Consider the following 24,747-nt stretch of genomic DNA (forward strand, 5'->3'; position numbering starts at 1 on the left):
TTGACAACTGAAAGAAAGTGTCCAATAACATATAACTGAGACACAAGCTGTCTTGAAGCAGACACTTTCTATGAATTGTCAAGGCTGTACGCCTGGTTGGTTAGGAAGGAGTTGAAGTTTGTGATGTCTGAAGATGGGTGTAATCCCGAAACGCGTAACATGTTCAAATAAAAGAGTCAATTGAACATCTCATGACTTCATTGCGATTGTACAGCATTGGTTGCCAATTATTAAGATCAAATGATCGCAGGCCTCAGACAGGATTTTATGTCCTGTATATCATACTGTAAAATAACCGTCCCTGGACGAAATCGGCATTTCGGGGACGGTTGCTGTGTCCGCTGTCTGGGTCTTTTGGCGTAGTGTGTTGTCCAGGGTCCATTTACAGATGCCTCTACTACCCGTGATATTAAGTCACAATTTTAGAAACGGCTGATATCTTTGGTTTGCTGCGGCGGAAGAAACTGGCTTGGCTTCTGCGGTGGAAGATGTGCCCGGAGGGGTGGGGCGGGGGGGGGGGGGGGCGGGGGAGGTCTCTGTCTCCTGTTGCCTATTGTGCGCTTGCCGTGATGGTACTTAACAAGGGATAGGGTGCGGACTCCAGTTTTCCTCGTGCGCCGCAAGCCTGTCCGGCTCTGATAGTTGGCAGTCACGATGTTGATGGCCTGCAACCATACCCTCTTTTCATACTGTTATGATATTTTACTACTTCAATGGCCTCCCTGATCTCGCGTTCACCATCCACCATTCGCAAGCACGTAAGTGTCCCCGAATTTTATTTTCCTGGCGAGTCTTTCTAGTGTTCGGGTGCCACAGATTTCTCGTGCTGCTTCACGCCACGAAAACGGCTACCTACACCCCAACTGCGTGTCACTGCTCACTGTATGGGACAACAGGCAACAGCAGATCCGCATTCACCATAGAGAACCAATCTAACAAATTTCTCCGTCAACTTCCCCCATCAACCGATGATATTAGCAGTTTTTAAAATTGTAACGTCCTGCCTAGCAGGCATCCAGAAATATAAGTGATCCTGAATGAAACAGCAGTAGACGTAGAAGAAGGGGACTGCAGACATGTCTGAAACATCGGTTTCATTCAGTGGTACTTATTCTGCAATACAACGCGACACGATGGTCAGGAAGCCCTTATCACAACAGCTGAAGACGAATGACTACGACCAAGTTCAGAATTCCATAGGTGTCCTGACAACGGACAGAAAATCAGTAAGAAGATGGAATCCCCACTCCTCTGGTTGCAACGCTGGGATCTACATCTACGTGATTTCTCTGCTATTCACAATAAAGTACCTGGCAGAGGGTTCAATGAACCACCTTCAAGCTGTATCTCTACTCTTCCACTCTCGAACGGCACGCGGGAAAAACGAGCACTTAAATTTTTCTGTGCGAGCCCTGACTTCTCTTATTTTATCGTGATGATCATTTCTCCCTATGCAGGTGGGTGCCAACAGAATGTTTTTGCAATCGGAGGACAAAACTGGTGATTGAAATTTCATGAGAAGATCCCGTCGCAACGAAAAACGCCTTTGTTTTAATGATTGCTACTCCAATTCAAGTATCATGTCTGTGACACTATCTCCCCTATTTCGCGATAATAGAAAATGAGCTGCCCTTCTTTGTACTTTTTCAATGTCATCCGTCAGTCTCACCTGATGCGGATCCCACACCGCACAGCAATACTCCAGGACTGGGATGGCGCCGAGAAATGGAAGACGAACCTATAACAACCCCACAAACGTCAGGTAATCGCACAGTGTACTGCACACGAATTCCTGATTCACTTTCTGACGGACCACGGTCCGTATATCACCTGTTGTAATCAGAAGAGGGAAGGAAACAGAAAGAATGTGACCACACTGAAGAGGGTATTCTACAGCGCACTTTGTGTATGCAGACGTAACTAGTACGTGGCTGCAGCGGCTGACTCAGCATTGAAAAACAGATGTTCCCGAAGTCTGTGCCCAGAGTCAGCTCGGCACATCCTCCACAGTACTGCTGACGTCATGTCTAAAAAGGCATGGGCCGCGCATCACATCACTACCTGAAGCAACACGGTGCCCCCGCACTATTCGACCAGCAGCGCCGTTGAAGTACAGGTCTGCTCACACGGGGCCGTCATGCTATTAGCCGTAGTCCACGGATCCCGGGAAGAGTGGTGTCTGCGAGGTGGAAAGCAGTCAACGGTGAAAATTTAATTTAAATCCAGCATAGGGATATGACATTACATTACTGTATTACAATGTTAATTGTAATTACATATTAATATAGAACATTAAATTTAAGAGTTTCTACGAAGATATTCTTCACTGCAATAGGAGCAGTTGCCCAATAAAAAGTTACTTAATTTATTTAATTCTACTGCATTGTCTATATAACATTTAATGTGCTCTCCTATGTTGTCGAATACATGAGTGCCCATGTACGTGGTTGCTTTCCATATTAATGTTAATTCCTTGAGGGCTTAGTAGAGGTTGTTTTTGGTCTTAGTATTATATTCACGTACTTCTTTTTTGTGAAAAAATAAATACTGGTAATGAGAAAGGACACTAATGCATATATGTTTTGTGAAGCAGTTGTCCAAAACCCAATTTCTTGAAGACGTCTCTCCAGGAAGTTCTACAATTACCGTCAATTCCTAATTCTGTATGTATGTATGTATATATGTTTGTATGTTGCTGTATTCATAAAATACCGTCCTTGCAACTTAAATATCCCCACAAAATGATTCCATAAATCATCAGTGAACGGAAACATCTAAACAAACTAGCTTCTGCAGTCTTAAATCTCCGGCAGCAGTAACAATGCATATTGCAGCAAACGCAGCTCATCCAAGGAACTTCATTGATTTTGCGCAATGGGTCTTTCAACTGATGTTGTGATCTGTTTGTATTCCTAAAAATTTAATACTTTCTACTTGTTGTATTTCTGATGTTTGAGAATCTTAATTTTCTATCTTGTGGAGTTCTGTGAGAAGCACTTAATTGTTTGTATTGACTCTTCTCAAGATTCGCTGATAACAAATTTGCCTCAAAGCTTGCGTTGATGTTTCTGAACAGTTTATTAGTTGCCTTTTCAGTAAGGTAACTGGTAGTATTTTTTAGTCCCTTACTCGTATCATCTGCAAAAAGTACAAAATTTGCCTGTCCCAAAACCGATAGCGGAAGATGGTACAGTATTTCAGACTCAACAGAGGACCCAGAAATGAAGCTAGCGGTACACCATATGTGATTATTTCGAAATGTGAGTGGCTATCGTAATGTGAATGACACAGATTCTTTCCAGTCATTCAGATAAGATAAAGGTAATTCTGTAATATTTTAACATTTGCATTAGGATTTCACGCGTTACATAGCAAAAGCCTTAGCGAAGTCACAAAATATCCCTAATGGTAGTTATTTCTGATTTATTGATTCAAGTAGACCATCTGTCCAGATAAACGTACCCTCAAGAATTTGCGCTCACACAGTTTTAATCCACTAGGGTGCGCACACTCCCTTGCCGAGTGAAAATTCATTTTGGCAACGAAATTCCAAGCTATGCCTAAGCCATATCCCCACAATATTATTTCTACCAGACCGAGCGAGGTGGCACAGTGGTTACCACAATGGATTCGCATTCGAGAGGACGATAGTTCAAATCCGCGTCCGGCCATCCTGATGTAGGTTTTCGGTGATTTCCCTAAATCGCTTCATGCAAATGCCGGAATGGTTCCTTTGAAAGCGCACGATCGACTTCTTTCCCTAATCTGATGGGACCGATCACATCGCTGTTCGGTTCTCTCCCCCAAATCAACCAACCAACCTTTCTACCAGGAGTGCTAGTCTCGCAAGTTACATATTAGAAATTCTCTAAGTTTCTAAAGTGAGAAATGAAGTGCTGACGGAAGTAAAGCTGTGAAGCCGAGTCGTGCGCCATATTAGGGTAGCTGCGCACGACAGTAAAGGTCAGGGGTTCGAGTCCTGGTCCGGTACACAGTTTTAAGCTGCCAGGAAGTTCTAAATACAATCTGTTCGGTTGACAATCCTTTTCTTTTTTAAATCCGAACTGTTTGCTGTGTGTCGTACAAGAGGCGTTCAATAACTAATGCAACACATTTTTTTTCTCGGCAAATTTCGTTGAAAACACGCAGAACTTCTTGTGGGTCACCGTGAAACATTCCCGATTCAGCGTCTACAATATGTGGCTGCGCTACACGTAGCCTTCAAAATGAAGTCTGTAACGGAGATGCGTTCCAAGCAGTGAGCTGTCATTGAGTTTCTATCGGCGAAAACCCAGAGCACCGCATGCAGATATTTATAGGCGGTTGCAGAATATCTACGGAGACGTGACAGTGAACAAAAGCACGGTGAGTCGTGGGGCGAGGTGTCTGTCATCATCACAAAAAGGTCGTGGAAACCTGTCGTAATCTCCCGCCTGCCGGCCGGACACACACAGTTGTGACTTCTGCCATGTTGGACCGTGCGGACAATCTCATTCGAGGCAACCGACGGAGAGGACTCAAACACCTGGCTGCTCCACTGGACGTCTCTGTTCGTAGTGCTGACACATTCGTCCACTTGTTGGGGTACTCAAAGGTGTTTGCGCGCTGTGTTCCTCCCCACCTAACAGAAAACCATAAAGAGCAACGTAGTACTATCTGTGCGGAATTGCTTGCACGTTACGGGGCTGATCGTGACAATTTGCAGTCGAGCATCGTCACAGGCGATGACACATGAGTTGATCCCTTCGAATTGGAAACAAAAGAGCAATGCATGGAGTGGCCCTACACCACCTCTCCTCTGAGGAATAAGTTCAAAGCCGAACGACCAGCCGTTGAAGTCATGGCGACAACCTTCTGGGACTTCGAAGAGGTTATTCTGTTTGATGTCCCCTTTCTGGTGCAATGATCAACTCTGAATTGTACTTTGCTACCCTCAAGAAACTGTAGAAACGAGTTCAGCGCGCCCGTCGCCACAAAAAACGCGAACAGACTTCTCCATGACTTCTCCACGCAATTGTGCACCCGAGAGGAGCTCAAAAAACTTCATTGGACTGTTCTTTCTCATCCACTCTACGGCCCGGATCCCGCATCTTCCGACTTCTATCTGCTTGGCCCAATGATGGATGCACTCCGCGGGAAACAGTACGCGGATGATGTGGAGGTTACTGATGCAGCAAGATGTTGACTCCGACATCGACCAGTAGACTGGTACCAATCCAGCATACAGGGCCTCACAGTATGGTGGCCTAAAGCCGCCGCAACGAACGTAGTTTATGCTGAAAAATAGGGTTTTGTAGACAAAACAATGGGGACTAATGTGGCATATTGGAATCCGAAATAAAACCAACCTGCTTTCAGGGGAAAAAATGTGTTGCATTACTTATTGATCGCTCGTCGAACATTGTCTTCTGGAAAATGTTTGAAAATTACTGGTAATAATGAGATGAGTAAATATGAGATGAGCCAGTGATTCTTTACTATCTTTTGCGTCCTTTTTTGTGAAGTGGTTTGACAACAGTATATTTTTTTATAGCAAAGTACCATTCCGAAAATATTCACTAGACAAGCAACTCAATATATTAAAAAATTCATCTGATGAATACTTCATTATTTTATTACTGATTTCATCATAATCACTTGAATATTTATTTTGAAGAGAACTGGTAACTCTGAAAACTTCTTTTGGAGTGGTTGAATGAAGTTGAATTTGGGAAACTTGTTTTAGAAATATTTTCGTGGGAACTGTAAGTTCTTTGCAGAAGAAGTTTTCAAACGTTAGTTATTTGCTTCTGACAGAAAAAAGTTACGGCAATTTTCTGCAATTTTAGGGCTATCTTTAATCACCTCATCATCTACCTTTAGAAATTTCTTCATTTTCTTGATTAATTTTTTCTGTCTCTTTTTTTAATTATGTTCAAATACTTTTTACTCTGTTGATGGAAGGGTTTATTTCTTTCTTGAAAGCTTATGCAGTTTGATGCTGTAATAAATGTGTTTGGAATTATACAGTATAATTTTTAAAGAAACTTAATTCTGTCGTCACCAGCGTTCCCTGACGCCAAGTAGAGTCTTCTGTTAGTTTTGCATGATATTCTGATCCAACTCGTATCCCGAGCTTAAGTGCATTGAATATAGTTCCAACAGTTAAGTCCTTAGAAAAACCGTTTTCGAAGTACGTTACGACTATGTTGCAGAATACACTCTATTTTTCGTTTACGCCAGAGATTTTTCGAGTCGGCATTTCGAAATTTCTTCTTAAATTTTTCATTTACTTTTTCATTTGTCACAGTTGTAGTTTTTCAGTTATTTTTGTTTATGTTATGCATTCTGATATTGAACGTTTGCAATAACCCGTCGCGGAGACCCTTAGCTATGGGAATTACACGATGACTTTGCAGTTTCCATACACCTACAAAAAGGTATCGATAGTAGTGTTGCTTGTTTCCGTAACTATTACTACAGACTGTACAAGGGGAGCTTGATTATATAAAATGCCAAGTAATCCAGATATAACTCAAAATATACTCTAGAAAATTTAAATTTAAATATCTGCTTACTATTATCTTATTCTTCTTGGAAATCAAGAAGTTTGATAACGCATCAAGGTGGTTCATTACTAATTCAAAATTATGAGATCAAGCCTTGTATATTGGGACTACTATTACTGACCTTCCATAAAAATCTGCTTCTGCAGCACAAGTTTCAAAATGCTGATCACTGCAAAACCTACTGGTATTAATGTTCTTACGTTTATATGTTTTGCTAATGTAGGGCAAGTGGCAACTTCTCCGTTCTCCATACTTGAAGTGCAGTAACAAGATGATACGTTACTCAGCATTCCTGTATCTCCTATCAAACGGTGTTCAGAAATAATATGCAAAGGGACATTACTTAAATGAATGTCAATGGTTTCGATTCGATACTTTTGGCATACATATCGATAACAAGAGTCGATAATATCGCAGTATGGAAATAAATATTAGAATGTCAACTTTTAAACACTGGTTCAACGAGAATGAAAAAGTATGCATATCCATAAAAGTGCAGTAGTTAAAACTGAATAACTTGTGTAATGATGAACATGTGAAATTTAAGCAGCACATCCGAGTAACATAAAATGCCTACCCAGTTACACAAACAGCCCAGAATTCCTTTGATCCATAAGCGAACTTCAATGCTTAGTGAACGCAGTTTCCCGAAATATGGAGACAGAACAACCATATCTCTAGCAAACACATGGAAATATTAATGCTTTTGGGCAGCGTATTAGAAAAAAGTGAGTCAAGTGGGCAAGCCAGTCTGATGAGCACACGGACCTCGCTCTGCTTTACAGAAGATGGCTCCGCGTTCTCGGAGAATGGTAGGTGTGCTCGTTATAGGCGACGTGCAGGGAAGATCCGCAACTGGGAGCAGGAGCCTGACGCAGCTTCCGGTGCGTGCCGACGCACTTCCGGCGGCGAGCGACGCGCCCGGAATTAATCCCTCCCCTCCGCTCCCCTGCCCACCCCTCCGCCGCCACTCCACTCGACGGCGACGACTTTTTAATTAATCCCGCAGCGCGCTGCCAGCTCGCGGCCGACGAATTTCAATTAAAAACAACCCCGCCCGCCTACAAGGCGGGCGCACGTATTTCCGAAACTAGGACGCGCGGCGCGGACACATCCCTCGGCGCGAGCGTTTCCGTGCTTAATGACTAGAACACTGCTCCGAAGACGTCTCAACAGACGCTGCTATTGGTTCTCTCTGCGAACGGTGGAGCGAGCTGAAAGTAAGGCAGATGGTAAACTAATATACATGGCGACAATTGCTGAACTACATGAAATAAAATCGTCATAACTTCTAAACGGTTTGCGGAAGGACATTCAAAATGCACAGTAGCCGCGGGGCGTGATGGGTATTGGCATCCGCTGCACGGTTTGGCTTAGCGTCGAAGACCGCTTTCATTTGGATGGCTTCATCAATAAGCAAATTTGGTCTATTTAGGGACTGAGAATCTGCATTTCACTATCGAGAAGTCTCTACACCCTCAACGGGTGACTGTGTGGTGTGCAATGTCCAGTCATTGAATAATCGGTGCGATATTCCCTGAAGGCGCTGTGACTACCGAACGATACGTGAAGGTTTTGGAAGATGATTTCAAAATGGCTCAAATGGCTCGCAGCACTATAGGACTTAGCAGCTGAAGTCATAAGTCCCCTAGAACTTAGAACTACTTAAACCTAACTAACCTAAGGACATCACACACACCCATGCCCTAGGCAGGATTCGAACCTACGACCTTAGCGGTCGCGCGGTTCCAGACTGAAGCGCCTAAAACCGCTCGGCCACGCCGGCCGGCGGAAGATGATTTCATCCCCATTATCCAGAGTCACCCATTTCGACAAGTTGTGGTTCATGCAAGACGGAGCTCGACCCCATCGAAGCAGGAGAGTGTTTGATGTCCTGGACGAGCACTTTTGGGATCGCATTCTGTCTCTGAGGTGCCCAGAGGCCACTGGCACGGGCCTCGATTAGCCGCCATAATCTCCGGATCTGAACACATACCATGATCTCCGGATCTGAACACATGCAACTCCTTTTTGTGGGGCTATAACCCCAAAATGATTGCTGAGTTGAAAACAGCCGTTCAGGAGGTAATGGAAATGAGCGTTTGGCGTCATTGGCCGGGAGGCCCCTTGCGGGGCAGGTCCGGCCGCCTTGGTGCAGGTCTTGCTACATTCGACGCCACATTGGGCGACCTGCGCGCCGGATGGGGATGAAATGATGGTGAAGACAGCACAACACCCAGTCCCTGAGCGGAGAAAATCCCCGAACCAGCCGGAAATTTAACCCGGGCCCGTAGCACGGCAATCCGTCACGCTGACCACTCAGCTATCGAGGCGCACATTCAGGTCATCCGCAGCATCGATGTTTCGACACTTTAGCGGGTCGTGCAGAATTCCGCTATTCGTCTAAGCCACATCATCGCCAATGATGGCAGGCATATCGAAGATGTCATAGCCTACACCCGAATATCTGTAGTGACGTTTACATGGTGAATACAGTGTGTGCATGCCGTAATTTGTAACTAATTTTTTTCATATATTTCAATAATTGTCACCCTGTAAGTACGTGCCAGACGGGAGTCAAACACACGTTTCCTGTTTTCACGAGCAGTCACCTCAACTGTTGATCTACCAAAGCATGGCTGCGGAACTGACTCAAACTTACGTCACTGAGGTTTTCACGTATGGACCACAGGTTCTCACAAGGGTTATGTGGGACCATAAGAGGTAGAGGACCGTGGCTCGCCTTGGCGCTAGATATTTAAATTAAACGAAGTATGTTAACTGCTTTGAGGGGAATGAATCAGTGAGGATGAGAAAATGAAGATTCACAGATATGAAATTATACCGGTACGTACCATAACAGAAAGGTGACCGCATGCTGTAGTGTAAAAATATATAAACAGTGACATGTAAAAAATATACGGCAGTCTGCCAGTGTAATCATATTCTTAATGACTTAATAGCAGCGGTTCAAAACACTTCTCTGAAAATGACTCACAAGAATGTTCTTAATAGTGCAATATCTTTTAAGTTAGCCTGACACAGATCAGTAATTAATAAACTAGCTCAGTTCTCAGGGTAGTTACGTAATCGTCGACAGTTAACTGTCCTTCACTTCTTTGCCCAACACCACAGATATTATTCCAGGGTCGTGAAAAGTCGTGTGCTTATTGCACCAGAGACTATTTCACAAGTCTGTTCGATATAAACTACTGCAAAACCAAACTTAATATCGTGGTTTCGTATCGATTCCCCAATATAAGATAACAAGAGTAGCATGTACAAATGAAATCCTATAATGGAACTGGAATGCTGTGACCTGACCTTTTCGGCCTGGGATCTTATCTGCAAAGAAAAGCTGTAAGTAAAAATTGTTAAATTATTATCAGCGGCCGCCGGGCTCGTAGGATCTGAAAGAAAGTTAATTGTCCTAACCGACGGCACGTCTCGTAGATGAGCTAAAAGAAAAATGTTAAAGATTTGCAAAGTTGGCACCTAACAATGAAAATTCTTTGTTAAGGCCCATATCTACTTAGGACAATCCAGGTATCAGATTAAAAATTGATTGACCGCATACACAAATTCTTTTGACAAAATAAGCATTACATTTTTCTAGTTTTAAGTACAACTTACGTTATTAGCTGGTACAACAAGATGGGATTTACACAAGAACGTCCTCTTAGGTCCGAATCCAAGCAGATAAGCGAATGACAAAGGAAAGATAGTTCATGCATAGAAGCGCAAGAGTCCTTGGAATAACATGCCCATTGTAGGTCTCTCTCTTTTTCCTTGGCGTAATTTTATAAAATTTATCGTAATATTTAGTTTGCATTTTTAAACCACCCAGGAGAAACAGTACAACGCGATAAGTGGGAAATACCATTTCGAGTCAGATCCGGCACAAATTTTCATGTGTCCCTAGTACGTCATATATAGGATGACAATTATTGAACTATATGGGAAAAAATGTAAATTAGTTCCAAACTAGCGCTTCAACAAACTTTACTCAACATGTAAACGCCACCACAGGCGTTCAGATTTAGGTTATGACATGTTCGATATGCCTGCCATCATTGGCGATGATGTGGCACAGAAGAATAACGAAATTCTGTCTGACCCGCTGAAGTGTCGGAACATCGATGCTCTTGATGACCTGAATGGCTGTTTTCAGCACAGCAATGGTTTTGGCGTTATTGATGTACTTCTTGTCTTTAAAATAGACCCACAAAAAGGACTCACATGTTTTTACATCCGGACAAAGTGGCGGCCAATAGAGGCCCAAGCAGATCTTGTCGAAATCAGGGTCACTACGGATAAGGAGGATGTAATCATCTTCCAAAACCTACACGTATCGTTCGGTAGTCACCATGCCATCAAGGAATATCGCACCGATTATTCCGTGACTGGACATTGCACACCACACAGTCACCCGTTGAGGGTGAAGAGACTTCTCGATCGCGAAATACAGATTCTCAGTCCCCCAAATGCCGAATTTTTATTATTGACTAACCCATCCAAATGAAAGTGGACTTCGTCGCTAAACCAAACCGTGCATGCATGTACTAATTCCCATCATGCTCCGCGGCCAACCGTCCAGTTTTAACGTCCTAACGCAAACCGTTCAGAAGTTATATGATTTGTTTCATATAGTTCAATAATTGTTATCCTGTATCTATACGTAATACAGCCGACGTCAAAATATTCGCAGTCAGTGAATAAATTTCATAATGTAATTTTCAGTTGCAACGACATAGCATTACTTGGCAGGTTCATCATTTCCGACAGGTCTGCACGGAAATAATTCCATGTCAGGCTGGGAACAGGATCTCACTCCTCTAAAACAAAAATGCACACGTGGCGCGACAAAAGCTTGTATCCAATAGTTGACTGACAAAGGCGGCACAATTAGTGGCATGTACTATTATACTGTCCAAGCATTTTCCAGTAAAGTGAGTGTGTACGAAGCTTCACTTGCAGGTTTCTGATACCTGTTTGTCCACTTATGATCTGAGCGTATAGCGCGATAGAACTCACTGACCTACCCATATTTTCACTCATATCCATTACAATACGTTGATTCTGGTAAATGCTTTACCAGATGCGCAAGACGCCCGTTGGCTGCAATGCTCGGCTGATTGAGAATGAGACCGCACTCTGCGGTGTTCCCATAAGACACTTTCCGCAGCTGCTCGGAACAAAGGGAAGCACAGTCTTGGCGGAAACGCTCAGAACTGTTACAACATTTTGCTATATTCGGCATCGATGAGAGCTGTACGTGTGATTTAAATCGACGGTCTACATGGTGTTTATAAATGAATATCTGGGTTTTAACGCTTTATAATATTCATTATATTAAACTTACAGTTGCAAATGATACGTCAAATGAAAGAGCAACTCAAACCGTTTTAGAACATTGTACATGTTCAATGTGAGCACCATTCGTCACACGGCACATATCAAGTCTATAGCCGAGTTCTTTCCAAACGTTAATAGGTGTGTCTTCAGTGATTGTAGCAACAGCTGCTTCGATCCGGTTTCTTAATTCAGGGAGGTCTGCTGGTAGCGGAGGAACGTACACACGATCCTTGATGAACCCCCAAAGGAAAAAAATCGCATGGCGTTAGGTCGGGTGAGCGTGGAGGTCATGCAAAGCAAGCCCTGTCATTGGGCCCCTTGCGGCCTATCCTGCGCTTGGGTACGGTGAAGTTCAACCAACCGTGTACTTCGATATGCCAGTGAAGTGGCGCACTGGTGCCAAACACAACTGTTGGAGTTACTCTTTCATTTGACATATCATTTATAACCGTAAGTTTAATGTAATAAATATTATAAAGCGTTAAAACCCCGATATTCATTTATAAACACACTGTATTTGGGTATAAATATGGCGCCGCCAGTCGCCTTTTCTGGATTTTTGACAGGATTTATTTTCTATACCATTAACTATATTTCGAGCAACTGGAGGCTCATCGTCAGATGGAGGTGTTACAGGAACATAATACTTTGTAGCATGTGCAGCTGTACGCTAGGGTCGTGATACTGGCGGAAATAACGGAAATTGAGTTACCGGTAACGAAACGCTTATGAAACAAAAAGATTCTTACGTACTGGATACTGACAGTGCACAGCGCCGTGATACCCATGCGCAGAAAATATTTAGCTGCACTTGCTTTTTACACTAAAACTGAATGTAAATACAAAGAGAATGAGTGCGATATATATCACACTTTGCCACATCATGATCTTTGGCCTGAGATGCATTCTGTTACGGAATAAATATTTACAACTATAGGTAACACATGCAGATGAATCTTGCTGTTTGTAGGTTTGTTCTTACATTAGCAATTGCAAGTAATTTGGATTAAAAAGTTACACAAAGGATAAAACACGTAAAGTGGAATATCTACTACATAATTAAAGAATGAATCAGTTACTAACGAATGTGACAGCTAGCTACTCACGTGACTGCTCTTCGGGCAGATTCGACGCGTGTTTGCACTCGCACTGCAACACCCCGTGCAGAAAGCGCACACGTCCGGCAGACCTCAACTACAGCCAGTCTCACAGACACGGGTATTGACGCAAGAGGGCGCGCGCGCCGGTTTATGTCCGGACAGACAACTTGTCGTCTACGTGCGGGTCGCCTCATTTATTTACGGCCCAACGAATTTATTTTCTCTGTCAAAGCGCTCCATACGTGTCCACGTAGCTGCGGCCATTTTCCACATTTTCCGCGATACTTTACGGTTTCTTTCTCAGTTTCACTGCTTGTAAAATTTATCTCTCGGAGGAGGTTCCGACGGCTCCGTCCCATAAACACGCCATGTCCTGCTCCTTCAAAACCTCGAGGAAAGAGGGATAACACACGTACACACGTAAACATAAAAGTCTCCCAGGCAGTACCGCTTCAACGCAGCTGTACGAAGCCCTATTGCCGGCTAACATTCCACGTACACCCTAAGAGGACAACGGGGAAAATAGAATTAAATATAACATGGTGTTGCTCAAAGAGAACTGAGGAGTAACACGAAAAAATATAACAGTACCTATCAACACCACAAAGCTTCAAAAAGTAAGATGTAATGATGATAGAAAATGACAGATTAGCTGTTTCACTCATGAAGCAAATAACTTTGAGGATTGCAGGCGATAATTAGAGATAAATGAACAATGTGCTTTCGACACTCGGTCATTTGTTAATGCATTACTCGTTTGAATGGTTCAGATTATCGTCTTCTGGTGGGAAATTACTTTTCAGGCTGCTGAAAGTGATCATGTGAATCATCGAAACACCTGTTAACAATAACTGACTAATCTGGTAACCTGTTTCATTAACTTCTGATAGGTTACCCTGTATACAGGAGCTTACAACAGTTTATTTCGGTTTTCAAGGTAACAAAAATAGAAAGGTCTGCAGAAGAGAGAATAACATTAGTACTTGGATTTCGCGGTGGCCGAGGGGTTCTAGGCGCTTCAGTCCGGAACCGCGTGACTGCTACGGTCGCGGGTTCGAATCCTGCCTCGGGCTTGGATGTGTGTGATGTCCTTAGGTTAGTTAGGTTTAAGTAGTTCTGAGTTCTAGGGGACTGACGACCTCAGCTGTTAAGTCCCATAGTGCACAGAGCCATTTGAATTCTGAAGTACTTGGATTGAAATTCCTCTACACTCTATTTTGAACGCAGAAGATACGAACATAAAAATCAGGAACGTGTTTATCATTCGATTCAAGGTGAAGGGAATGAAAAAATAAGCCAAAACAAGAGAACAACATACATAAGGGGAGTCTGTCTGAAAGGGCACGTACACTGCCTGGCGGTAAAACGCCGAGAAAGCACGGTCGGATGTCATCGTACACGTACACACCATCGGCGGATACGTAATTGATATAGGTCCCCGCACTGTGCACCGAGCACACCGTAACCACTTCGTATCTACGACTGGCATCCGGAAACAAGTAATGGACTCTGTGCGACAGTCTGGTCGGAGACGTAGCAGTCAGGATACGGAATTACCGCCGCGTGCGTAGCCGCCGTTAACACCACAAAATAGGCTGTTTTTGGATTGGTACCATGACCGGCAACCATGGAAAAGGCGATGAGTGGCGTCGCATTATTTTAGCGACGAATCGCGCTTCCGCACTGGCTCGAATGACCATCGTCGGCTACCTAGGGCGTGGTGCCACTGTTCCGATCTTTCAGAGAGGCAGAGTGGTGTTAGTACTGGCTTCATGGTGTGGGGAACCGTCGAGTATGACTTCAGGTCACGGTTGGCAGTACTGAATTGTGCCATAAAGCCGTTTTATCGTCTCCTGAGACAACCGGGATACTGGCATTGGGAAGGGGTTGAAGTCCACATGATCTGTCGGGGACATATCTGGGGACCTTGCTGACTACACGAGCGCCTCAATATCACGCAGACAGTTCATAGGGGTACGTGCTGTGCGTGATCGAGAATTGTCCTGCTGAAAAATAGCACCGCGGTACTGTCGCATGAGTGATGACAAGTACTGAACTCGGATGGCACAACAGTATGTAACGGACACCCAGCGTTCTCACTTGTCACTCATGCGACATTACCGCGGTGCCATTTTTCAGCAGGACAATTCTCGATCACGCACAGCACGTACCCCTATGAACTGTCTGCGTGGCCAGCAAGATCTCCCAGATCCCTCCCCGACAGGTCATGTGTGGACGCAAGTTGGACGTTCACTCTATCCCAGCATGCGCAGTTGTGGGCCATCTTGTCTGAGGAGAGGATAGAACGGCTGTATGGCCACTTCAGTGCATGCGTCCACGTTAGAGATGGGTGCAACTAACATTAAATAGTAGATTCAAAATGTAAAGCTTTTTTTAAAGTCTGAATCGATATGGTAAGGCTGAAATACCATCACACAACCTCTCGACTCGAGAACTCTCTTAATTTCTTCCCGTATTTCCGTGGGCTCAACTTTCTTTTTTGTCAAGTTTTGTATTCGCACATCTGTGAAGTCAAATATGCTGTTGGTGGGCTGACATGCACCATAGTAGGGCTGCAGCCCACCCATGGTAACACGGTTGGATCCTCCTTGGCATGCTGTCCACAAGCTGCTGGAAAAGTTGCTGATCCAGCTTGTCCCAGTTTTCAATGGCGACTCTCCCTGAGATCATCCAGTGAGTGGTTATGGTTCTCTGAGGAGGCACTTCAAGCTTCAGCTGGTTTCCAAATACATGTATAATAATACCAGGCGTAAGTAGTTAAAGGCTAACATAGAACCTAAGACATAGCAGTACTGCCCATAGTGTGAGTAAAAGAACTAACCTTTGTAGAATAAGCTGCAGTACCAAACTTGCATTGTATCAATTAAGACCCACTAAATGTTTAAGGATATGAAACTGCGTGAAGAGGTTGACAGGGCACTGAAAGACCTAAGTCGATAAAAGGCCCCGGGAGTAGACAACATTCCATTAGAACTAATGACAGCCTTGGGAGTGCCAGGCCTAACAAACTTCTACCATCTAGTGAGCAAAATGTATGAGACAGGCGAAATACCCTCAGACTTATAATAATTCCAATCTCAAAGAAAGCAGGTGTTGACAGATGTGAAAATTACCGAACTATCAGTTTAATAAGCCACGGCTGCAAAATACTAACACGAATTCTTTACAGACGAATGGAAAAACTGGTAGAAGCCAATCTCGGGGAAGATCAGTTTGGATTCCGTAGAAATGTTGGAACACGTGAGGCAATACTGACCCTACGACTTATCTTAGAAAATAGACTAAGGAAAGGCAAACCTACGTTTCTAGCATATGTAAACTTAGAGAAAGCTTTTGACCATGTTGTCTGGAATATTCTCTTTCAAATTCTGAAGGTGGCAGGGGTAAAACACAGGGACCGAAAAGCTATTTACAATTTGTACAGAAACCATGTGGCAATTATAAGAGTCGAGGGGCACGAAAGGGAAGCAGTGGTCGGGAAGGGAGTGAGACAGGGTTGTAGCCTCTCCCCGATGTTATTCAATCTCTATATTGAGCAAGAAGTGAAGGAATCAATAGAAAAATTCGGAGTAGGTACTAAAATCCAAGGGAGAAGACATAAAAACTTTGAGGTTCGCCGACGACATTGTAATTCTGTCAGAGACATCAAAGGTCTTGCAAGAGCAGCTGAACGGAATGGACAATGTCTTGAAAGGAGGGTATAAGATGAACATCAACAAAAGCAAAACGAGGATAACGGAATGTAGTCGAATTGAGTCGGGTGATGCTAAGGGAATTAAATTAGGAAATGAGACACTTAAAGTAGTAAAGGAGTTTTGCTATTTGGGGAGCAAAATAACTGATGATGGTCGAAGTAGAGAGGATATAAAATGTAGACTGGCAATGGCAAGGAAAGCATTTCTGAATAAGAGTAATTTTTTAAAATCGAGTATAGATTTAAGAGTCAGGAACTAGTTTCCGAAAGTTCAAATGGTTCAAATGGCTCTGAGCACTATGGGACTCAACTGCTGTGGTCATTAGTCCCCTAGAACTTAGAACTACTTAAACCTAACTAACGTAAGGACATCACACACATCCATGCCCGAGGCAGGATTCGAACCTGCGACCGTAGCAGTCGCACGGTTCCGGACTGCGCGCCTAGAATTTCCGAAAGTATTTGTATGGAGTGTAGCGATGTATGGAAATGAAACATGGACGATAAATAGTTTGGACAAGAAGAGAATAGAAGCTTTCGAAATGTGGTGCTACAGAAGAATGCTGAAGATTAGATGGGTAAATCAAATAACTAATGGGGAAGTACTGAATAGGATTGGGGAGAAGAGAAGTTTGTGGCACAACTTGACTAGAAGAAGGGATCGGTTCGTAGGACATGTTCTGAGATCACCAATTTGGTATTGGAGGGCAACGTGGAGGGTAAAAATCGTAGAGGGAGACCAAGAGATGAATACACCAAACAGATACAGAAGGATGTAGGTTGCAGTAGGTACTGGGAGATGAAGAAGCTTGCACAGGATAGAGTAGCATGGAGAGCTGCATCAAACCAGTCTTAGGACTGAAGACCACAACAACAACAACATATATTAGTATTCACATTAATTCACATTTCCGGTTTCGGCCAACATCTGCCATCTTCAAATGTGAGAAAATCTAGTCACATCTCAAGATGGAAGCTGTTTGCAGAAGTGGTAATGTAAACATTTTACACATATTATACTCAGACTTGGAGTGGTACCATTTCTTCAGTTGACGATATGTCAATTTTCAAAAAAATTGACCCGAAAGATGTTCATTTATGTCCATGTAAGCATATACCGCAGGTCACTGGTCTCACTAGATTACTTCAGCCTGAGAAATGGTGTTCACGAGGCGAGGGTGCTGTGCCCATGTATCATTTTAAGTTAGTCCATCACAGAAATGTCGACTTTAGGCCTGAACGAAGGGTTGAAGATCCTGTTTGATACACGCTCCGAGACATGTTTGACCCACCTCCTTCCTGAACCGGTTGCGCTGCAAGCCGGAGACGTCTATTGTTGCTTAGCCGCCTCCATATTTTCCTACGACGATTATTAGGCATCAGGCAAGCTCCGCACACGTCGGTGAAGAGAAGTCGACGCCACTGGTCCAAGTTCCATGCCATGTGCTTTTCTGCCAACCTCCTCCGCACACAACGATGCTGCGACATTCGTACTGTTGTCCATAGCGGACGCGCAGAGCCCACATTCACCATTGGCGGCCAGTTGCGTACTGTCTCTCAGTTTCCTCCGAAAATGGCAGCGCGGAGTTCTGTTGCAATGTACTCGGCGTACTAAGGAGCTGTGATTAATGTACCGTCCTTAAAAAACCGGGCCGGTTTTAGTGTATCAAATTACGAACTTTTTTCGAAATATATTAACAACATTGCGAGTTAACGAGCATTTCGCTCTCATTTAAATATATGGCCGAAAGAGTCAGCCTTCGGGAACTGTGAAACGAATTCTGTCGTCAAGAACCGTCTGCCACAAGGAGAGCAGATTCACCACGAGATGGGGAAACTCACAGGCGTCTATTGTGCTGAACGAGGCCTAAGTGTTGTAGTGTGCGAGTGAGACAGACGAGAACCTACGTCATAGAGAAACCCCGTAGAAGATGTTTTTGGCGAGGGAGACGTAGCAGTGACAAATATGGTGGACATAAGATCGGCCATAATGGAAACATTTATGGTTCAAATGGCTCTGAGCACTATGGGACTTAACATGTAAGTTCATCAGTCCTCTAGAACTTCGAACTACTTAAACGTAACTAAACTAAGGACATCAGACACATCCATGCCCAAGGCAGGATTCGAACCTGCGACCGTAGCGGTCGCGCGGTTCCAGATTGTAGCGCCTAGAACCGCTCGGCCACTTCGGCCGGCTCATCAGTTAGAGTTCAAACGTATCCATAATGAGGCTCAGAAAGCTCTACAATATTTCGAATAACATGTAGGTGTCAGACCTTATTTCGATTATAAAACTAAATAAATCACAAGCATGTGATTGAGTGCGAAAATCTGAGAAACTGTCCGTGTCTCTCTGTATGCCGATAGTTTGTAAAAGGTTAAAATTATATTGCTCCAGAACTAATTAAATAACACGGAACATTTCTCTCGTTTATAATTTATGTTGTTGAGAAATATGAAACTAAGTCGTAGGCAGAGCTACTGCACTGCAGCCTAAATACACTGATGTCCAAAATTAAAGCAACTAACAGTTATTTCCCCATCCTGTGTTTAATTCACGATGTAATCATACTGTCAACAGATTTCCGTACGATATTGTTCTGCACAGGAGATGGCATTCCGGTCAACGAACAGCCCCGCCAACGATGACGTCAGGGTACCTATCAAACGAAATTGTGTTTGCCGGGTAGTCCCACTTCCACAATCGCTGTGTACACAGCCACAGACGATGTAGTATGGCACAGAGAAGACGCCTTCCACACCCTCTGCAATGGAGAGCCATAGGAAAATTGGAAGCAAACTGATGTGGCCCGAAGCTTAGTGTGAAGCGTTGTGTTGTTTCTCGGATGTGGCGACAGTTTATAGAGCGCGAAATTGTATCCCGAAGACCAGGGCAGGGCCGACCACGTCTGACCTAAGATAGAACACTCCGCCTTCAGGTCACAAGCGGCCCATAGGGACTATCCGACCGCCGTGTCATCCTCAGTTGTGGATGCGGTTAGGGGGGGGGGGGCATGTGGTCAGCACACCGCTCTCCCGGTCGTTATGATGGTTTTCTTTGACCGGAGCCGCTACTATTCGGTCGAGTAGCTCCTCAATTGGCATCATGAAGCTGAGTGCACCCCGAAAAATGGCAACAGCGCAAGGCGGCCGGACGGTCACCCATCCAAGTGCCGGCCACGCCCGACAGCGCGTAACTTCGGTGATCTCACGGGAACCGGTGTGTCCACTGCGGCAAGGCCGTTGCCGACATATGATAGAGACCATCGTTATTTGGCTGTAAGGGCACAACGGTATCGGCTTAGTACAGCACAGCAACTGGCATCTAACTTCGCAGCATCCACTGGACGTGTTGTACCGAGGCAAGCGCTGCACAGAAGGTTTCGGCATGGTGGCCTTTATTGCGGAAGACCTGCTGTATGTGTACCCCTGACGCGTCTTTGCAGAAGGGAAGGTCTAGAGTGGAGTCGTCAACATACCACCTGGACATCTGAACAGTGGTCCAATGTTATTTTCACAGGCGAGTCTCGATGTTGTCTGTGGAGTGCTTCTCGACGCATTTGCATCTGGAAGAAACATCTAATACGATTTCGGGAGCCAAAGGTTGTGGAAAGAGATTAACATCGATGAGGATTCATATTGACCACTCGTACAATTGTTCAAGAAATTGTAAGGATGAATAGGCAAGGTTTAACTGCCATCAGGAATCGTGACGAGATCTCGGGACCTTATTTGCGGTTGTTGCGAGGTGTTGTGGGCCCAGACTTCGTACTGACGGACGACGATGTTCGACCTCGTAGAGGACAGGTGGTTGATGTTTTCTTGGAAATTGAAGATATTACACACACAGTGTGACTTGCTCACTCTCCCGATTTGAATTTCATAGAGCATTTCTGGGACGGACTGCGGAAACGGGTTGCGTTACGCTAGCATCCGTTAACCACTCTCAAAGACTTGCGAGTAGCTTTACAGGAAGAATGGGCATTACTGCCTCAACATGAGATTGATAACATCATCAACAGCATGCCCCGTCGTTGTCAGGTCTGCACTGTTGCCAGAGGTTTTCGCACGCCATACTGAGCACATTAACCAGTTGCCGGAATGTTTGTTTAAATCTGTTAACTTGGAAAGGACGAAGAACGTTTTTGTCCAACGTTCGCATGTTGCAGCTGTTTATGTTCTGTTTCTGCTTTACTATCATCTGTTTTTACTGTTTTGTGGCAAAGTAAACGCAACCTTGTAAAATTTTAGTTTGTTGCTTCATTTTCGGACACGAGTGTACGACGCTTTCGCAGTTTCCTCCTCTTCCCGCTCAGACAGCGCGGCGTGGTGGTGGGGGGGAAGCGTGCAACCAGGCTGAGCGCTATGGCACAGGAGCCAGGGTAAGTGTCGCGATTGCTCCTGATGCTAAGAGAAGTTATAAGTGAACATCGGCCAGTAACTTCTGTTTATGAAGGAGGATGGGGTAACGCTTTTCCGTTAACTGTTCTCACTGGATAAATGCATCTGTCTACCGCGGACTAGTTATATACAACGGGCAATCTAAGCCGAATGGAAACATCCTACTCTACCGAACATGTGCGTGCCGAATGCTCGTGGCGGTGCGTGCCCAGCTACCGGCCAGGGACGCACGGACGGCGCCGTCAACAAGACACGCCGCTGACATGTGCGGGTGCGGCGGGCGCCGCATCGCAACCTCTGCCTACGACGACATACAGTATCCCGGAAACGCTGGAAGGAACTGTCACCGCCAGTATTTGGCTGACAAGGGGAGGAGGGGTAGTGGCGAAACCTCCTGGTCACCAGTCCTTGCGCCAATGTCCTGCATTAAATACCCACAGTGCTCTCATGAAGCGAGGTCGTGTGACACTGTTGACGGTGATCCACCTGTCGCACAATGGGGCCAAATCCCAAAAAGCTGGCCAAAAGTCAAAAAATCAAGTTCCGGTAATTTCTAGTCTTGGGTTAGGTTCGGTAACGGTCTGAAGGTCGAATTCCGGTCGCCAGAGCCCCCTAGTCACCATACCTGCTATTGTAGGACAGTTAAAGGGGAACCCTTCAGCAACCTAGGCGCGTCGCGCACTGAGCAAATATTTCAACGCTACAAGTCAACAGGACGCAAAATCTCTCAAAATCGATCGATTTCATTTCTTAAGGACGGAAACAACAGCCGCAAATAAGTAGAAAATCACTGTGTAACATAAAATTAATAACAACAGTCCATGAGATAACAATAAATGAATTATATGCGTAAATGAATGGAAAACCTTAAACACGAAGAGAAAAGTTTGTAAGTTTTCCAGACTTCAACGATCTGACCGATCGCACGTTGTAGATGGAACTATTATTGAATGAAAAAAAAATTAAAACTTACTGCATCTAGCTGCAACTGTGTCATTGGTACGAATTCTTGCAAAGTAAAACATAGTTTGCTACATTTCGTACATCAACGAAACGGAATATTGCTGTATTTCTTGAACTTTTCTGCGTTCTTCATTGTATTTCGAGTTCCATGATACGTACTTCACTTTTATCAATATACTCTTCTACCTTTCAAATAATATACTGCAACGAGGTTAAATATGGAATCATCCACCTATATATATTTTACGTTTTCCAATTTCAGAATCTGTCGCTGATGAAGATGATGCGTGATGCCTGAAAAGAGGGGATTTTTTTAAATATTGAAACGTCATTTGAATGAGAAAGTGATCGAAAATTTCATGTCTGCTAAATTGCAACGTGTTTCTGCTGCTATAACAAGGGTAGAAGAGGGCTTGATTAAGCGTTTCCATGTGATATTGCAAACAGTCTCGAGTGGCAATGAAATCGATTTCATAAAATTCCAACCGGTTTGCTTCTTTTGCCTAGGCAGGACGAAGGATATTCATACTTTGACCCTGTATTTTTGGATAGTGACACTAAGACTATCCTTCTGTTGGGTGTATAAATGGTCCCTAGACCAGGGGCTATCCACAACACTTGACCCCTCCTTTTTATCAGCAATGGAACCCGAGGTGTGAGCACCTGAAAATCCCGGTTTATGCACGACGTCGCATGCATACCGATACACCACGAGAAAGGAAGCCATTGTCCGCGGGAGAAGAAAACCCTTCCCGAGTAGATGGCTGCACGTAGCACTCGCCGTCTACCAGACAACAGCGCCATAGGACTCTTTCTTTGCTCTATAGCTAGTTTCGTGACGTTACTACTACGCTGTACAATTGTCACACAAGGTGGTTCGTGATTCCCACGTCTGTGTGACCGACACCTGTCACGCGGCGCTCCTTCTCAGGGGCCACTCTTCGTTGCGACAGACAGGAGCTGGTGCTGACACGTCCCGACCTGCTCGCTGTCAGTGCAGCAACACTCGTGTTGGGCAAGAACAGAACTTCACTGCTTTACTGTCAGCATGTGTAGCCGCCTCGACTTGGTCTGTGACAAGTGGCAGCACGTATGGGACCTAGTGGTAAATAACAGAATGTCTGTCAACCCCTGGTCGTATGCAAAAGAAATCTGTCGGTTACGACGTTCACAAGACAAGATAAAATGTTAAGTTATTTATTATAAATTCATGCGGGTGCTTAACACCGAACAACAACCATAATATACGGGGGGGGAGGGGAGGGGCACTTAAAGCATCAGAAAAAAAGTAATGGGAGCGGCACCAACAAGAGACGGGTGGAAAATGAGAAGCAATGAAGAAATATACCAAATTACACATAAAATATTGGAAGTAATGCCATCTTTTTTTGGACATCTGTACATATACGTATGTAAAATTAAATACCTTTCAGGTGTCTAGTTTCCAAGCTTATTATATTTAGCGACCAGTTTCGCCGATTTACTACGTCATCTTCAGGCCCCTGACCGACACCTCGGTTCTGACCAAAACAGGGGTCAACAATACTGGTATCAGTCGATTTCTGCTTGCCCGAGGCAGGATTCGAACCTGCGACCGTAGCGGTCTCACGGTTCCAGACTGTAGCACCTAGAACCACTCGGCCACTCCGGCCGGCGGAATATGTGGAAAACGCTGACGAGGAGAAGGTTCAAATGACCCTGAGCACTATGGGACTTAACAACTGAGGTTATCAGTCCCCTAAAACTTAGAACTACTTAAACCTAAATAACCTAAGGACATCACACACATCCATGACCGAAGCAGGATTCGAACCTGCGACTGTAGCGACAAGGAGAAGGGGCAGAAGGATAATACATATGTTAAGACAGTAGGGAATGACTTCCATGGTACTAGAGGGAGCTTTCGAAGGCAAAAACTGCAGAGGAAGACAGACTTTGGAATATATCCATCAAATAACTGAGGACGTAGGTTGCAACTGCCACTTTGAGATGAAGAGGTGGCACAGGAGAGGAATTCGTGCCGGGCCGCATCAAGCCAGTCAGAAAACATGACTAAAAAGACGGAAGTAACTAAAAGAGAAAATCTCGGCAGGAGAAAGTGAAATCTGATTAGACTGTCTGAAATAAAACAAACGACTCTTATGGTTTCTTACTTTTTAATACATTATGGGAGTGACAGTGATCAATGTGTTACAAATACTTACTATCAAAAACAATCTTGATCACAATTTATTTATTACGGTGATCGGTTTCGACCACCACTGTGGTCATCTTCCGACCAATGGGTAAGAACCATCTTCTGCTCGAGAATCACTACTCCAAGCAGAAGGAGGTTCTTACTCATTGATCTGAAGACGACCACAGTAGTGGTCGAAACCGGTCACCGTAATAAATAAATTGTGATCAAGGCTGTTTTTGAAAGTAAATATTTATTGTTTCTGACTGGTTCACGTTATTTTCCAAAATAATTTTGTCGTTCGTCAGGCAGAAGCTTTCCGACAGACTGTTATACACTCTCATTTAAATACAGTCATACAGGAGCGGCGTTTGCTGTAATCTTTTATAGATTAGAAGCGCTTCGTTTGTGTTACTTATCAAACCCTTGTCTCGTTTCGGTCGGCAGGAGTCTTCATGTCTCCTTGTGACGCTACTTCATGGTAAG

General features: G+C 44.3%; 1 protein-coding gene across 5 annotated transcripts in view; it reads right to left on the reverse strand.

Annotated features, from left to right (window-relative positions):
- The window catches only part of LOC126335107 (protein tweety), an 866,725-nt gene that overhangs the window by 426,585 nt on the left and 415,393 nt on the right, over positions 1–24,747 (reverse strand). The window contains exon 1 of one of the 5 annotated variants that reach the window (XM_049998048.1): positions 13,010–13,128. The exons of the other annotated variants lie outside the window; for them this stretch is intronic. The gene's annotated coding sequence lies outside the window, so the exon portion shown is untranslated. Of the gene's footprint in view, positions 1–13,009; positions 13,129–24,747 lie in introns of those variants that run through there. 5 annotated transcript variants of the gene reach the window in all.

This window comes from Schistocerca gregaria, chromosome 2, assembly GCF_023897955.1.
Source record: "Schistocerca gregaria isolate iqSchGreg1 chromosome 2, iqSchGreg1.2, whole genome shotgun sequence".
Lineage (NCBI taxonomy): Eukaryota > Metazoa > Arthropoda > Insecta > Orthoptera > Acrididae > Schistocerca > Schistocerca gregaria.